This window comes from Bos grunniens, chromosome 20, assembly GCF_055505025.1.
Source record: "Bos grunniens cultivar Pamir isolate PY7600 chromosome 20, Bosgru_T2T1.0, whole genome shotgun sequence".
Lineage (NCBI taxonomy): Eukaryota > Metazoa > Chordata > Mammalia > Artiodactyla > Bovidae > Bos > Bos grunniens.
The window spans coordinates 72,015,336-72,033,844 of NC_141184.1; the positions used below are offsets into that span (position 1 = coordinate 72,015,336).

The window sequence follows — 18,509 nt, forward strand, 5'->3', positions numbered from 1 at the left end:
TCTGTGGGGGGGCGTTGTGGGGTGTTCCCCGTCAGCTCTGAGCCCCAAGGTGGGTGAGGTGCCGAGGCGGTGTCCCCTATGGCCCTTGCACCCTCCTGTGTCCCTCGGAGCCCCCCACGTTCTGGTGAAAAGCCACCTGGTGAAAGCTGGAGTTTTGGGGTTGGCAAATTCCCACTCAGATCTGCATTTTCCTTTTTAACTTAATGCAGTGTGAAGATTGGCTTGTTGTAAGACAGTGGTCCAAGGACATGTGTTTGAGTTTTTCACATCTCATCAGTATATTTAAGATGTTTTCTTTAGACACCATCTTGGCAGTTATAACAATTTTCAAAACGGGATAGAATCCAAAGGCCTCCCTCGTGGTGAGCAGGGGGCCTTGGGTCTGGGTGCGGCCGGGTGGCTGGGGGCCCCGAGGCCTGCCTGGTGCCACACCCGCACAGCTATGCCCGTGTCCCGAGTCCATGTTCAGAGTGGCCGCAGGCCGGTGACCCTGCACAGGACCAGGCAGAGCTGCTGCTCAGACTGTTCTCGCCACGTCAGCCCAGGCTGAGGTGCCCTTTCCTGTCGGCCGAGTGTGGGGATCCCGGGGAAAGGCAGGGGGTGAATGGGACAACCAGCAAACGCAGGTGGTGTCGCCTGCCCATTTGACGCCAAGACAGACAGCTTTGTGGGCCGTGTTTGAGCAGAGACGAGCTCAGAAAGATGATCTTTCTGCATCCCTGCAGGAAGTATGGAATGGTTATATATTAATATTTTTATTTTTACAGCAAGTTGTCAGGTAAAAGTGATTTTTCCTTATTTGACAAGTTGACTTGATGTAAATGGTAAATTCTGTCCATCAACTTGTAATCAATAGTGAAAAACTTTCAAGATGTATGAGTAGAAGTGAAGCTGGAGAGTTTACTGTCTGTAAGAATCTTGTATTTTAATTTGAAAATCATTTTATTTGCATAATCGTGTATTTAAACTGCTATATAAAAACATCCACCACACATTAGGGGAGAAGAGCAGAAACTGTGAATTCTAGGTTAATGCAGCACATTGACATGAACCCAGAAACTCACACAAAGCTGGTGGAGAACTTCATCAATTGATGCGTTTGTATATACACAACCTTAAAAAAAAAAAAAATCAACTCAGCACTTCATCTGGTCTGGAGACTTGTGTTTAGAAACTGCAGCTTGTTTGTGAATTGCTGTTTTGATTATACAGAGTTCCTGATTCCCAGTGGAAAAGACTTGAGGCACTGACATGCATCTCTGCCCTGAGAGCAGGGGAAGTAAGGGTTGTCAACTTGAGGTATCTCCTCAGAGGAAGAGAGTTGCCACCAGGGTCCCTGCAGAAGGTTAGAGTAAATAAGTGAAATCAAGCGTGAATGATCAGGGGCCAGTAAGACTCAACGCTAAGTTATTCTAAGTTTGAGAATATTCAAAAGAGGAAACGTAGAACCTTTTGGCTGAGATGTTCATTGAGCAACTGTTTCTGGAATTTGCTAATCATGACACAGAATGCCAGCCCAAATTTATTGTCCAGACAGGTTCCTCTGCTGACAAAGGCAGGTGATGCATTTTATTCTATTTTAGGTTGATCAAAGAAGAGAAGGAGAACACGGAGCAGCGGGCCGAGGAGACTGAGAGCAGGGAGGGCAGGGGGAGCTTAGGCAGCCTCTGTCGTTTTAAATCAGTGAGCTCCCTCAACCTGCTTCCCACCTCCTCGCATGCTGGTTCCTGCCCACCCCTGCCCAAGCCCAGAACGAGGCGGCACAGCCTGGCACAGGAGGGAGACCAGCTGGGCATCATGACTCTGGTATGTGTCTGCCTCCTCCCTGCCGCATCCCTCCCCCAGCACGCTGTTTTTTGTTTGTTTTTTTATTTTTCTCTTTATACCCAGAAGAAAATCAGGTACATTTGCTACGCTCAGAGGTCTAAAAGTTTTTAAACCGCCTAGTCTTTAATCATTCCACAATGGCACAGTGACAAATTAGTCTTGATATTTGGACCACCAACTTAGCATGTCATCATGAACTCAGCCAGAGCCTGCCTCTGTAACGTTGGGCCTGGCCTGTGCTGGGCACAGCAGCTGCAGGGAAGTTTCTGTTCTCAGGGAGCAGACAGCTTTGTGAAAGTAACTATAGGCAGCTGTCATGGCGTGGGAAAGTCGTGCAACACATTTTCCATTGGGAATGCCTGGCTACAGGGTACAGGGCATGCGGTGGGAACAAAACCAAGAATCTACACTGGTCTGCTTGCTGATGGACCTGGCCACGCACTCCGGCCAGCTCTGCGTGTGAAACCAGGTTAAAAGCCCAGTGCCCCAGGGCCCCAGGGAAGATGTCAGGCTGCCTCACTTTTCCAAGTCTAAAACTGGGATGACGACCTAGGGCTTTTGGTGACAAAGTGTGCGGCTCTAAAGCACATGTTCCAGCTTTCTTGGGTGTTTAGCTTAGGTGTTGTGAGTGCATTGCTGTTTACCCCATGAAATCACGTGTACAACACTCTGCTTTGTAACTGGACTTGTATTATCTCTTTTTTCTGTTACCACCCATTTCATGTTAGCTGCATTGTTAGTCAGCTTATAATTAAATTAACCGTGAATCATTTTAGAGGCCTGTGAAGTGGTAACTAGTCCATTTTGTGGTCTTTTGACACTGTTTTTATAATTGGCATCATTGGCTAATTAGTTGATATTTAAAATTCTTTGATGATTTCTCTATGGTTTCATGCTTGATTTCTTTCCGAATATTTATGAAAAGAACAGTTCTGTATGTTTTCCTTGCTGTTGGAGTTCTCTGACAGTGTGTCTGCTTTCATCATTGGTTTTGATTTCCTGTCTCATCCTGTTGTCTGCTTAGTCGTCCTCAATCCAGATCCCGCCCCCCCCAGCCCCCGAGGCTGTAGTTTACTCATCCATCTCCCCTCCCCCATCCCCCCACTTCCTCTGGTCATAGCAGTGCTGTGGTCCACAGCGTGAGTCCCCTTAGTCGGGTTTGTGCTTTGTCTTCCTGTCTCGTTAAATGGTGTTTTTCCCCCATAGCAGTAATTTGAATTGGTGTATCACTATGCATTTACAGGAGAAGGCAATGGCAACCCACTCCAGTACTCTTGCCTGGAAAATCCCATGGATGGAGGAGCCTGGTAGGCTGCAGTCCATGGGGTCACACAGAGTTGGACAGGACTGAAGGGACTTAGCAGCAGCAGCACGCAGGTATAAGCATAATGTAGATGGATCCTAAACTACATATCATGTGTAATTCATAAATGAGATTGTGCTTACATAAAGAAATGATCCTCTTAAGTGTAGAATTAATGGACTTTTAGATATGCAGATGACACCACCCTTATGGCAGAAAGTGAAGAGGAACTAGAAAGCCTCTTGATGAAAGTGAAAAAGGAGAGTGAAACAGTTGGCTTAAAGCTCACCATTCAGAAAACTAAGATCATGGCATATGGTCCCATCACTTTATGGGAAATAGATGGGGAAACAGTGTCAGGCGTTATTTTTGCAGGCTCCAAAATCATGGCAGATGGTGATTGCAGCCATGAAATTAAAAAGACGCTTACTCCTTGGAAGGAAAGTTAATGACCAACCTAGATAGGATATTAAAAAGCAGAGACATTACTTTGCCAACAAAGGTCCATCTAGTCAAGGCTATGGTTTTTCCAGTGGTCATGTTTGGATATGAAAGTTGGGATGTGAAGAAAGCCGAGCGCTGAAGAATTGATGCTTTTGAGCTGTGGTGTTGGAGAAGACTCTTGAGAGTGAGTCCCTTGGACTGCAGGGAGATGCAACCAGTCCATTCTAAAGGAGATCAGTCCTGGGTGTTCATTGGAAGGACTGATGCTAAAGCTGAAACTCCAGTACTTTGGCCACCTCAAGTGAAGAGTTGACTCACTGGAAAAGACTCTGATGCTGGGAGGGATTGGGGGCAGGAGGAGAAGGGGACGACAGAGGATGAGATAGCTGGATGGCTTCACCGACTCGATGGACATGAGTTTGGTTGAACTCCAAGTGTTGGTGATGGACAGGGGGGCCTGGCGTGCTGCGATTCATGGGATCACAAAGAGTCGGACACGACTGAGCAACTGAACTGAACTGAACTGACACAATATCCTTTCTGTGTTGGTGCTTGTATTTAAGACTGTAAATCTCATCAGCTTTTGCACAGTTAATGTCTCTATTAGACTCGTTAAGAAAGTATCTTCTATAGTTAATAAAATGTAAAGACTGCACCTGCTATTATGCTAGCTTTCATTCTTACATATTTTCACAGGGAACTTGCTTTAATGAATTTATTCTGAGAAGTTTTAAATCAAATTCTATGTCAGGATTTTACATTAATGTCCAAGAGCTGGTTAGATTTGTTCAATGTTAAAATAGATATTATGGTAACTTCCTCATCAGTTAAATTACTAATTTAAAATATAACATGTTTTTGATTAAGAGAAACTAACTTATAGAGAAATTTGGCTGAGAATAGACACCTGTTAAGGCCCTTTGTTGTACAGAATGCTGTGCTTTAATAAATCATGATGTTGTAATAGAATGGTATCTTCCTGAGTAATAATTTATAGTGTTTCTCTAGTAAATCTTGAATAGCTTATTTATCTTCTGTGGTCAAAAAAAATGTTCTGCTTCCAGTCATATGTTCTGTAAATCTTCATGTCACTTACATGTTTGCCATCATTTTTGCTTTACTGTATTTGCCTCTACGGATTCTTGAAATTTTAGCTTCAGAGTCGCAATGAATCTGGTTTCTCTTCATTTCTTTGCATGCATCTATCAGCCTAGTGATTTAAGGAAGCAGTGTCGAAAGGTAAACTATTTAGTAATGTAGCACGCCTTTGTTTCTCTGTGAAGTATTAAAGAGTCCTTATCGTTTAACATGAATGAACACTGTGTGATTATGTCCTGGTGAATAATTGACGTTTTAATGGAAGTGATGAAACTCACCCACCACTTAAAATGTGCTGATGGTTCTGTTGGAAATAGGTCATTCGTTGGGACAGTTGTAACAGTTTGCCTTTCTCCCACTTGTTTGCCTTCTGATCATCTCATGCATGTTTATAATAGACATAGTATGATTTCTTATTTTTAAAATGTTCTTTACTTATGTTTTTGGCCATGCTACACAGCTTATGGGATCTTAGTTCCCCAAGCAGGGATCAGACCAGTGTCCCGGCAGTGAAAGTGCCAAGTCTTAACCTCTGGACCACCATGGAATTTCCGCTTGGTGTTTTCATGTAAGAAATGACTGAATCAGAGCCATAGATGTTAGATTTGCGGGAAGCCAATTTAATGATGGTGGGTAGCAGTGTGCAGGAGACTCTGTGTGCCAGGCACGTGCTTTCCGAGTCTGTCATCTCAGCCCCAGGTGAGATCCAGATTGCTGCTATCCCCATTCAGCAGACATAGACACTGAGGCTTAGCGAGGCCAGGCACCCTGCCCAGGCTCTCACACCCAGCAGCACGGTGCGGACTGGTCTGATCAGAGCCTGGACACTTAACCATGGTGCTGTCCAGCCACCTTTCCTCCAGAGGCTCTCGTGTCCATCACGGCATCCCTGATGGAGGGAGCATCAGGAGGGAGCTCGCTGCCTCTCCCCTCGGGTCACTTGGATGAGCCCCTGTTGTTGGAGTCCAGTGCCCCAAGGGCTGGCCTTCCTTGTCCCTCTCCTGCTCCCAGGCCACTGACCGAGTACTCCTGGGCCTTCCCGCAGGACTGGGGTGGCTGTGCTCCAGTTCAGGCAGCTCAGTGCCCAGGAGCCCTTCTCCTGGGCACAGCAGACCAGCGCTGTCCCCCTGGGGTTGGTGACCTGGGTGTGCCACTCGCCTGCTCTGTGGCCTGCTTTGCCCTCCTGTTAAGTGGACACGGTGCTGCCCATCCTGGCCATGTGGGCACCAGTGGTGTGGCTCCCATCCTGGGTAGGGCAGCCAGGCTGTGGACCCAGAGGCCTTCCTCAGGAGAAGGCCCAGGCGAAGGGGCTGGCCACAGTCCCTGACTTTGAGGCAGGTGTTTGTCTCCACTGAGTCCATAGTCAACCCAGGTGTGTCACTTCCCTGCTCTGTTCGTTGCTGTTTTCTGATTTTTATAAATGCTTATTTTAACTTGAATTTGAGATCGATCCCTGTTCAGTTCCATGTGGATAATTTCTAGCCTTTGTAGCCTTCTGTTGTCTGAGGGTTCTTGTTAGAGCTCAGGAGAGGGTGCCCAGTTTATCCAGCTGCTGTTAAACGAGCTCAGCTGTATTTTGCACTGTCACTTTGTTGTCACCAAGCTCCCGTGGGACTGCACGGGATCAGTATTCTTTACAGAATCCCACTAAAAAGGCACAGGTTAGTTGGTTAAAACAACACACTCATTGTTTATAAAAATACATGCCATGCATGTCTCCTAAAACCTCCCCTGGCTTAACCACACACCCAGATGTGTCAGTGAGACCTGTCTGGACCCTGAGGGGTTAATCTGTTCCCCACACTGTTGCCACCACTGTCTTTCCTGTCCTCACACCCAGGACCAGCAGAAACGCTGGGAGTCCAGGAGAGATCATCTCTCCTTTTTTTTTTTTTTTAATTTGTTTATTTTTTAGTTGAAAGATAATTGCTTTACAGAATTTTCTTTTCTATCCAACCTCAACATGAATCAGCCATAGGTACCCATATATCTCCTCCCTTTTGAACCTCCCACCCCACTAGGGTGATACAAGATCATCTCTTAGTGAAGACCAGGGGGTGCTTTACGGAAACCACTGTGAGCGAATGACACTCGAACTGCGTGTAAGTACTTCAGTGAGTAGCCCCAAGTCTGTATGTTACCGAGAAATACGATCCAGGCACATGGTGTTCGCGTGGAGGGGTTAGGTACCTTTTCTGTGTTTCTCTTGTTGTCATGGGTTCCAGTAACCTGCATCATCATTACAAATGATCTTGGGTGGTGGCACAAGCTGTGTCTTTTTCTCCTTCAAACAGAAAGGTCTGGACGGCTTTGCTGAGAGGTTTCGTACTCTAGCTGTGGTGCTTCTGAGCAGCATCTGGCAATGAGCACAGTCCTTTCATCAGGGCAGTTCATGCCATGCAGGGTCCACGGTGCTGGCGTCGCTCTGCTGTCCTGCCCGGCAGGGCCATCTGGTCGCTGGATTCCAGAGAGGGCAGAGCCCAGCTGCAGGAAGGCTCCCATCCATGGTCTCTGCACTCAATCGGATGCTCTCGCTGCCCCATAGCCCTGCTTCTCTTGAACAAGACAGTCCTTTAAGATGGCATTAAGCTAGAACAAGGGGGTTTTTTTGTACTTGGGGGAAAGCATAGCTAATAGATTTTCAAATAAGTTTCTGGTTATAATGTAACGCCTATGTGATTGCCATTTTCAAAACAGTCTATTGTTAGCCAATTGGACACTTACCTCACTCCCTCAGCTGCCAGCTATACGGGAAGAGGTAGGAGATGACAAGACCACCATCAAATGTGAAACCTCGACCCCCGCCTTACCGCTGTCCCTTCGGCTGGGCCGCCTGCACACGGGGGCGCTGCACACAGCCACCCATGAGGACCTCAGGGACGCCCACAAGCAAGCGGCCTGTGTGCCCGTCATCAGTTTCAGGAGCCCTGCGCCTCTTGTCTTGAAGGAGTTGCAAGGATGATTTTAAAGGAATACCCTTGGGTTTAGTGCCTGTGTTTAGTGGTGAACTTCAGGTGCTGGGGAAGAAGAGCTCAGTGACCTCAGTGATTTTAGAAAACGTCCTTCTCTACAGATTGACTCCTGTGGGAGCTTTCTTCCTGATCTCGGTAGAGGTCTGCCCGGCCCGGGGCATGTTCCTGACAGTGATGGCCCTGTGCCTCTCAGGTTCGCTCTTGAGGGTCCCTCCCTTTTCCTCAGGGGTCTCCTCTCAGGAGACTCTGTCCCCTCCTGTGACTGACACTGTCCTCATTGAGACCACCACCTAAGCTCCCGTCCTGAGCCAGGCAGCACTCGATGGAGGACACATGTGGTCACTTGGCCAGCAGACCTGCACGGTGACCGTCGCTCTCCTGCCATGGCCGGGGACAGTCACCCTGCAGGAGGTGGGGGGAACTGCCCAGAGCAGGGGAGCTTGCCTTCTGCTTGAGCGTTTTCACCTGCTGAGCAGCGACCCTGATGGAGGGTCGGAGTGCCCTCTGCACCAGCTGGCCTGGAGTCCAGCCCTCCTAGGGGGAGAGCTCGAGGCAGAGAATCTCAACTTCCTGGGGTGGTTCTCTGTGTCTCGGAGCCTGCATTGCTTGTGTGGAGTGTGTTTGGTGAAGGAGACTCCACTGTCTGCTTCGAGGTTGAGGTGCGGGTGTTGCTGGGTGCCCATTTCTATCAGTAGATCTTGTGGAGGGGTGTGTGTTTGTACAAGGGTGCCAGTTAAAGGTCCTTTTCTCTCCCTAAAGCTCGACAGGCTCTCAGGACAGCCCCGGGAACAACCCCAGCAGCGGCACCAGCAGGCAGGACTCGCTGCACAAAGCCCCAAAGAAAAAGGGCATCAATTAAGTCCTCCATCAGCCTCTTGTTTCGCAAGAAGGAAAAGGGCCGGCCTGAAGACCCCAACAAGGAGGCATTAGGACCAGGTGGGTGCTTCACCTTTCAGAGGGAGGAGGGCCTGCAGGCATCTCCCTTCTGTGTCTCCCCTGTTGTCCCCACAAGGCTCCAGTCACTCACGCTGGGGGTCCTCCTAGGAGCAGGAGTGGAAGAGGCGTCTGTCTTCTCAATGGGTCTGAGATGATCAGATGAGTTAATGAGTGGATGGATGGATTGATTAGTGAGTGGATGGTTGGATGAACAGATGGCTGGCTGGCTGGGTGGATGGATGGAGCATGGAATGAATAAAGCAGATGATTGTACTCCAATGCTAGAAACATATTGTACGAAATCAATTGAGTAGGAGCTAGGCAATGATTGTTTCCTCCTAACAGTGACATGTGTTTGGAAACTGCCTAAGTGCTCATCAGTGAGGGGTGAAGTACAATCTGTGGACACCCCACAAGGAACAGCCCGCCCTCCTTCCTGCCACCTCCCCATCCAGGAGCTCATCTGCCCATGCCCCTACCCCACCCCACAGCCATGCAGGTCCTCCTGAGGTCCCCTCATCACACAGGGTTATCATTAGGCCCTCATCTCGCTTGGCTTCATCTCCTTGAAGACAGGGTATGTTCCTGCCTCTTCAGCCACAAATTTGTTGAGTCTTGTTTGTGCTGGGTGTGGGATTTACGGGGGTAAGTAAAGCAGATGTGATCTGGAGCACAGTTAAGTGACAAGAGAGAAAAAGGAGCAGGTTATTAAATGTGATCCCTGTTATTAATATATACAATGCTGCGATGGATGGTGCATTGATTATATACAAGATGCTGTGTGTGCCCCTTCCCAAGCAGGTGTTGCCCCCTCCAAATTTACAGAGGAGGACACGGTGACGGTCACACGGTCAGGGAGTGGTGAGGGCAGGTTCACACCCATGCAGCAAGACCAGGCACTTTGCCAAACCCCAGCCACCTCTCTGGTGGATGCCACCGGAATGAGATGGTTCTATGGCATGATGATTCAATGGACATGAGTTGGAGCAAATTCCAGGAGATACTGAAGGACAGGAAAGCCTGGAGTGCTGCAGTCCATGGAGTGGCAAAGAGTCGGACACACCTGAGTGGCTGAACTAAAACCTGAGTGTGTGCTAACCTGCTTCAGTCGTGTCTGACTCTGCGACCCCAGGGACTGTAGCCCACTAGCTCCTCTGTCCATGGGATTCTCCAGGCGAGAATACTGGAGTGGGTGGCCACGCCCTCCTCCAGGGCATCTTCTCGACCCACGGATCGAACCCACATCGCTTGTTATCTGATGCACGGGCAGGCAGGATCTTTATCCCAAGCACCACATGGAAAGCCCCAGTGAACGGTGACAACTAGAAATGCAGAAAATAAGGGCTGCTTCTAAGTTAAACTGGAAGAGCAGCAAGCACGGGTTATAAAGAGGAAAACACATGCCACCCCGCGGAAACTGCGACAGCCAGACAGAGGCGGTTGCTGTGGGGCGCCCTAAGAGCCTTGCTCGTCGCCACCCTTTCACTCTGATCTGCAGGTCAGGCCAACAGGCCGCACCTCTCCTTGGGGGGCGTGCTGTACTTGAGGTGCACGGCCTGCGAAAGGACACCAGCCTGCTGACGCCAGCCCGCCACCAAACACCGCCAAAACCAGACCAGGAATCGCCAGGCCAGGCCCGGGGGCCCGAAGGGCTTCCAGGACATCCCAGTGACGGGGAGGGTGGGCGTGTTTGCGCGTGGGGCCTGGGGGGTAGGCTGAGGGGTGCGGAGGTCTTGGCCCATTCCCACCCCCAGCCACTCCAAGCCCGGCTGCGTTCGCTGAGCAGGGCCTGCCCCCAATCCGTTTCTCTGATCAGGGCCACGCCGCCCTAGAGGTGTCGATCTTCGGGACCTGCCGTGACCTGACTCCCGCGGCCCGCTGGACTCTAAACCTCCTTCGGGACTAGGCGCAATGAATATTGAGCGCCCATCTTGCTGGGCACCTGCCTGGTGCTGAAACACACCTGGAGCCATGGAGGCGCAGTCCACTGGAGCGCGTCAGCCCCACCCCTTCGCACTACCGAGGCCCCCCTTTGCCCCCACGCCGCCCGCCAAGCACTCGACCTTCCTGAGAGAGCAGATGAGCCACAGGCAGGCACACAGACAGACACACAGACACTCGCACGCACCCATGCCAAGGGAGACAGCTGGCCTGCGCAAGCTCCTCAGCCAGAGCCAGAGCACCTGGCAGAGGCCGGGGCCAGACGAACGGGCCGGCGGCCGGCTGTCAGAAGATACAGAGGCAGAAATACATGAAGATTCCGAGACAGACTCCAAGACGGCAAGAGGAGATACACACACACACACACACACACACACACACACACACACACACACACTTGAGTGTGGTCTTTGGAAATACTTCTGTTCCTAGTTGCTGGGTTGAGCCCAACTTTGATACGACCCATGGACTGCGGCCCATCAGGCTCCTCTGTCCGTGGCATTTCCCAGGCGAGAATACTGGAGTGGGTTGGCATTTCCTTCTCTGGGGGATCTTCCCAACCCAGGGATCAAACCCCAGTCTCCTGCGCGCGGATGCCTTGCCATCTGAACCAGGACATTGCTAATTCCCTAGGCAAAATACAAAGAATAGAGCTCGTGTTCTACTAAATGGAAAGATGATTTCAGAAACAGAAGCTGTCCTTTGTTGGTATCTGTCAATCTTTATGTGGTTTTTGTTGATTTTTACTATTAAGGCTACTGGAACAAGGCAAGAGAGAAACCCCAGAATTGAAAAGCAACTGGCATTTTTGAAAGAAACATGTGCAGGCGAAGCTCTCTTCCTTTTTGAGAGGTGGTTAAATGCAAAATCTTGATTCAACACATAAGACTTTTGTGAACTTTCTTTCAAATCTCCATGATGAACCCCTAAGGCATCCAGGAAGAAAGGACTAGAGGGGCAGACAGAAAGAGCAACCTTTACCCTTGGAGCCATCTCAACCAGCTGCTTAGTTCCTTCATCTCAAGGACTATCATCTGGGCTTCTCTGGTTTGTCTGATTCTTGTTTCGGGACCGTTTCTAGTCACAAGGCTGTCAACAGTGGGGGTGGTGTGTGTGTGTGTGGGAAACCCTTCTCTCCATTCCACATGAGACCCAGTGGATAATCCAGGCCCTGCCCACTGCATTGAGTGTGCAGCAACAGTATCAAGGGTGATGCTGGTTAACAACGCATATTCCTGGAATCCACTCCGTTGGCTACTGACTGTGTGTGGTGGTGGTCTGGAACCTACACCTGGAAGCTGTCTTGATGATTGCAAATGACACCAAAGTCTGAGGACGATGGAAGACCTTCACATTTCTGCAAGAGCCACACACCTCCAGAAGGAACCACAAGACTTGCCTGAAATGGTCAAGGTATAAGTATTGGACTCAACGTTGGAAGGTCTCCACCTTTGCTATGGAAGTCAAACGATCTTTCTTTGAAATGAAAATGGAGCATACTGAACGTTCACATTCTTCTAGAGCATTTGAAAACCCCCACCTTGTAGAAATCTGCGGTACGAGTTCCTTGAAAGCAAGAACCTATATTTATGGATGTGTCTTAATGCCGTAGATTGTGCCTCAAATATAGTGTACACATCAACCCAGGAAAGGAAAGAATTGAATCGACAAATATACAAAGAGATCAAAAGAGACACCTTGAGGCTTCCCAGAGCTTTTCTATCTTTCACACACTATGTAAATACTGAGCACCTACGAAGAGCTAGGAGGCAAGTAATAAGTTTCTGGAAATAGAATGTGGAGAGAAGAAGACACAGAGTTCCTGCTTTCACTGAGACGACTCTAATGATACATCACAGGCAGATCCTGTGAGAATTATAGAGGGGCCTCTTCCTTCACCAAAACCTGGGTGTCAGGGAAGGCTTTTCAGAGGAACCATTGCATTGAGGTCCATAGGGTGAACCTAGGTAAACCAGGGTTGAGATGCAGGAAGAATTTCAGGCAGGGAAAATAGCATCTTGGAAGGCTATGTGACCAGGGAAACTTAGGACATTCAAGAAATGAAAAATGCCCTATGGGATGGAAGCCAAAGAGTGCAGAGGGCATTCCAGGCAAAAGACATCAGAGAAGAACGTGAGGAGCAAGCCTGAAGAGAAGTGGTCGTATCTTCAATATGATGGGAAAATACAAGAGCTGTTGGAGCAGGGAGGTGACAGAATTGCATCTGCACTTCCAAAAGGTCATCTTGTTCCACATCACTAATGACTGGAGAGACTCAACTCCAAACTCCAGGGAGGGACGACTTCACATGAGTCCGATTGGGCCTCACTGCAATGTCTGTCAATAACAAATGCTGGAGAAGATGTGGAGCAAAGGGAACTCTCCTCCATGGTGAGTAGGAATGGGAGTTGGTGGAGCCGGTATGGACAAGAATATGGAGGTTCCCGAAGGAACTAAAAGTGGAAGTAGCCTATGGTTCAGCAGTCCCACTCCCAGGCATAGATCCACCCACAGTATAAGTGAACAAGATAGATGCCCCGTTTGGGCACATCTATCTGTGCGTGCGCGCGCGTGATCGCCTGCTAGGCAGGGGGTGGGGTGGGGGCTGGGGCTCTGGCTGGAGTCGGTGCAAGCCCCGGGATTGCCTGAGGCAAGCCAAAGGAGCCCCAGATGGAGAAGGGACTGCCTGTCCTCTGGTGTCCTGGAAGTCGAATGCGAATGCGGAGGGGCTCGCGGGCAGCGTGGAGGCAACCCAGGTCTGCAGCGGGAGCCGGGGCCCGGGCCACCCACTCCCCCCGCCCTGGGAGGGGCTGGGGCTGCGGGGGGGATCCAAGAATTGGGACGCGGGAGGTGGGAGGGGGTGGGGCTAAAGGACCTCTTCTGGCAGGCAAAAAGCCTCGAGCACCCGGGATTCCCAGGTGGTCTCCCATCCAAGATACTAACCAGGCCCGACCCTGCTTAACTTCTGAGAGCAGACAAGATCTAGTGCCTTCAGGCTGATATGTCCGGAGACTGAAGCGGTTGGCGCCGGGCGCCCTAAGAGCCTTGCACTTCGCCTCCCTTTCGCTCCGACCTGCAGGTCGGGCCAACCGGCCGCACCTCTCGTCGGGGGGCGTGCTGTATTTGAGCCGCATGACCCCCGACCTGACTCCAGCCTGCTGACGCCGGCCCGCCCCCCGAACACTGCCAACACCAGACCAGCAAGCGTCTGCCCGGGCCCGGGGGCCCGAAGGGCTTCCAGGACCACCCAGTGACCGTGAGGGCATGCGTGCGTGCGCGCGGGACCTGGGGTGTGGGCTGAGGGGTGCGGAGGTCTTGGCGCCGTCCCACCCCCGGCCACTCCAGACCCGGCCGCACTCGCTGAGCGGGGCCACCCCCGATCCCATTCGCTGCTCAGGCCCGCGGGGCCCTGGAGGTGTCGGTCTTCGGGGCCCCCCGGTTCCCAACCCCCGCGGCCCAGGGACCTTTGAACATCCTGCGGGCCTAGGCGCAGCGAAACTTGAGTGCCCAACTTCCCGGGCACCTGCCTGGTGCCCAAACCCACCGGAAGCCACGGAGGCACGGTCGAGCGGAGCGCCTCAGCCCCGCCCGTTCGCACTACCGAGGCCCCCTTTTGCCCCCACGCCGCCCGCCAAGCACTCGACCTTCCTGAGAGTAGACGAGCCACAGGCAGGCACACAGACAGACGCTCGCACGCACCCACGCCAAGGGAGACAGCTGGCCTGCGCAAGCTCCTCAGCCAGAGCCAGAGCACCTGGCAGAGGCCGGGGCCAGACGAACGGGCCGGCGGCCGGCTGTCAGGAGATACAGAGGCAGAAATACATGAAGATTCCGAGACAGACTCCAAGACGGCAAGAGGAGATACACACACACACACACACACACACACACTTGAGTGTGGTCTTTGGAAATACTTCTGTTCCTAGTTGCTGGGTTGAGCCCAACTTTGATACGACCCATGGACTGTGGCCCATCAGGCTCCTCTGTCCGTGGCATTTCCCAGGCGAGAATACTGGAGTGGGTTGCCATTTCCTTCTCCGGGGCGGGGCGGGGGGGGGGATCTTCCCGACCCAGGGACCAAACCCCAATCTCCTGCGGGCGGATGCCTTGCCATCTGAACAAGGACATTGCTAATTCCCTAGGCCAAATACAAAGAATAGAGCTCGTGTTCTACTAAATGGAAAGATGATTTCAGAAACAGAAGGTGTCCTTTGTTGGTATCTTTGAATCTTTATGTAGTTTTCGTCGATTTTTACTCTTAAGGCTACTTGAACAAGGCAAGAGAGAAACCCCAGAATTGAAAAGCAATGGACGTTTTTGAAAGAAACATGTGCAGGTGAAGCTCTCTTCCTTTTTGAGAGATGGTTAAATGCAAAATCTTGATTCAACACATATGACTTTTGTGCACTTTATTTCAAATCTCCATGACGAACCCCTAAGGCGTCCAGGAAGAAAGGAGTAGAGTGGCAGACAAGAAGAGCAACCTTTCCCCTTGGTGCCTTCTCAACCAGCTGCTTAGTTCCTTCATCTCAAGGACTATCATTGGGCTTCTCTGGTTTGTCTGATTCTTGTTTTGGGGACCGTTTCTAGTCACAAGGCTGTGAACAGCGGGTGGGGGTGTTGGGCTCTGTGGGGGTGGGGGAAGCCCTTCTCTCCATTCCACATGAGACCCAGAGGACAATCCTGGCCCTGCCCACTGCATTGAGTGTGCAGCAACAGTATCAAGGGTGATGCTGGTTAACAACGCATATTCCTGGAATCCACTCCGTTGGCTACTGACTGTGTGTGGTGGGAGACCTGGAAGCTTTCTTGATGATTGCAAATGACAGCAAAGTCTGAGGACATTGGAAAATTTTCACATTTCTGCAAGTGCCACACACCTCCAGAAGGAACCACAAGACTTGCCTGAAATGGTCAAGGTATAAGTATTGGACTAAACGTTGGAAGGTCTCCACCTTTGCTATGGAAGTCCAACGATTTTTCTTTGAAGTGAAAATGAATCATACTGAACGTTCACATACTTCTAGAGCTTTTGAAAAGCCCTAACTTGTAGAAATCTGCGGTACGAGTTCCTTGAAAGCAAGAAACTATATTTATGGATATGTATTAATGCCTTATATTTTGCCTTGATTATAGTGTACACATCAACCCAGGAAAGAAAGAATTCAATCGCCAAATATACAAGGAGATCAAAAGTGCCGAGCCAAGTGACACCTTGAGGCCTCCAAGATCTTTTCTGTCTTTCACACACTAAGTAAATACTGAGCACCTACAATGAGCTAGGAGGCGTGTAATAAATTTCTGGAAATAGAATGTGGAGAGAAGAAGACACAGAGTTCCTGCTTTCACTGAGAGGAATTTAATGATACATCACAGCCAGATCCTTTGCAAACTTATAGTGGGACCTCTTCCCTCACCAAAACCTGGGTGTCAGGAAAGGCTTTTCAGAGTAACAATTGGTTTGAGATCCGTAGGTTGAACCTACGTAAACCAGGGTTAAGATGCAGGAAGAATTTCACGCAGGGAAAATAGCATCTTGGAAGGCTATGTGACCAGGGAAACTTAGGACATTCTAGAAATGAAAAATGCCCTATGGGATGGAAGCCAGAGTGCAGAGGGCATTCCAGTGAAAAGGCATCAGAGACAAACTTCGGGAACAAGCAATGAAGGGATGTGATCATATATTCAATATGATGGGAAAATCCAAGAGCAGTTGTGGCAGGGAGGTGATAGAATTGCATCTGCATTTCCAAAAGTTCATCTTGCTCCATAACACTAATGATTGGAGCGACTCAACTGCAAATTACAAGGAGGGACCACTTCCTCGAATCCGAATGGTCCTCATTGCAAAGTCTATCAATAACAAATGCTAGAGAAGATGTGGACCAAAGGGAACTCTACTCCACATGCAGACTGTGTGGGTGAATTCTCTAAGAAATTACGGGAAGAAGTGCTCCATCTTGTTTATTGCATTGTGTTTAGGGGAACTAATTTGGAATTAGTGGAGCCCATTTCTCAGTATATTATTTCCAAACTAGGCAACTATAATTACAGTCTGATAAGATGGAACTCAAATAACTTCTGAATGTTAATTTATTTTGAAAGAGGAAATAATCTTGCAAGAGAAATATAGACAAACAGGAAAAGCATAGTTGTCAATATATTAACCTAGAGATGCTTCAAATATTGTTTAAGAAATATGAAAGTTTCATGGAGTATTTCACATGAAGGAATTATTTCCTCTTAAAAGTCAAAAGGGCTTCCCTGGTGGCTCAGAGGTTAAAGCATCTGCCTGCAGTGCAGAAGACCTGGGTTTGATCCCTGAGTCAGAAAGATCCCCTGGAGAAGGAAATGGCAACCCACTCCAGTATTCTTGCCCGGAGAATCCCATGGATGGAGGAGCCTGGTGGTCTACAGTCCACGGGGTCGCAAAGAATCAGATACTACTGAGCAACTTAACTAACTTAAAAGTCAAAAAGGATTATGAGTCCACTCATAAAAATGATTTGTTCTTCAGTTTTATCATGAATTACCTGACTAAAGGATGATTATTTATTGTATTATTCCTTCAAAATTATAGCACATTGTTCACTTTCCAGATTTTTATTTAATTGATATTTATTTAACATTGACTCTGTGCCAGCACTGCAAAACCCACCCACACACCCTACACCAATTTTGTGATTTCATTAGAAACCACTTAATCAAGCAAATTCTATAGTTACCTCTATTTTACATCCTAAATTGGCACATTATATGTCACCCTACTTAACACTATTAAGATTATCTCTTTTTTAAAAATTCTTGATAAATATAATTCCTTGCTTCCTCACAAAATAATTTAAATTATATAAAAACTGGAACTTTGTCTAATTTATCACTGTATTCTTAGCTCATAGAAGAATATTAGTACTAGATAGTCAAAGACTCGTATTAAATGAAAATGATTTCAGTGGGTCTCAAAATAACTTGTCTTTAAAAGGCATTGGTGCCATTTAAAGTAGATATTAGGTTTCCATTTTCTCATCAATGATTCGTTTCATTGGTTTTGTCATTTCAGATCACTTTCTTGAACATCAGATCATGGAAGATAGACATAATGTTACTGAATTTATCCTCTTAGAACTTTCTATGGACAAGAAAGTCCAGATCCTCTGCTTTTTATTTTTCTTATTCTGTTACCTGGCTATTTGGTTGGGGAATTTGATCATTGTGATTTCTATTACATGCAGTCAGCTAATCACCCAGCCCATGTACTTCTTCCTTAACTGCCTTGCACTCTCAGACCTCTTCTACACCTCCACTGTGACACCCAAACTCCTGACTGACTTACTGATGGAGAAAAAGGCCATTTCCTATAAAAACTGCATGACACAGCTTTTCACCACCCACTTCTTTGAGGGGGGATTGAGGTCTTCACCCTCACAGGGATGGCCTGTGACTGCTATGTGGCCGTCAGCAAACCTCTCCACGACGCCATCACCATGAACAGGCAAAAACGTCACTCAATTCTCATAGCGTCGTGTGCAGGGGGACTTCTTCATTCTCTTGGTCTCTTTCTTCTTGCGATTGTTTGACCTTTCTGTGGCCCCAGTGAAATAGATCACTATTTCCGTGATGCATATCTTTTGTTGAAACTAGCCTGCACTGATACTCACAAAATTGGCTTTTTTGTCATTGCCAGTTCTGGCTTGATGGGACTGGTGCTCTTTGTGGTTTTGATGGCCTCCTACACTTTGATTCTGTATAATGTGTGCACATATTCTGCAGAAAGCCACCATAAAGCACTTTCCACCTGTAGTTCCCACATCACAGTCCGTGATCCTCTTTTTCACACCTGTCATCTTTGTTTACATTAGACCTGCCACAACATTACCAGAAGATAAAGTGTTTACGCTCTTCTACACAATTATTGTCCCCATGCTCAACCCGCTTATCTACACACTTAGAAACATGGAGATGAAAAATTCCATAAGAAGAGTTTGGTG

At 48.7% G+C, this 18,509-nt stretch overlaps 1 pseudogene; it reads left to right on the plus strand.

The window, feature by feature from the left end:
• Window positions 1-17,423: 17,423 nt before the first annotated feature.
• LOC147350658 (olfactory receptor 4P4-like) lies at window positions 17,424-18,242 on the plus strand (annotated as a pseudogene).
• Window positions 18,243-18,509: the final 267 nt, after the last annotated feature.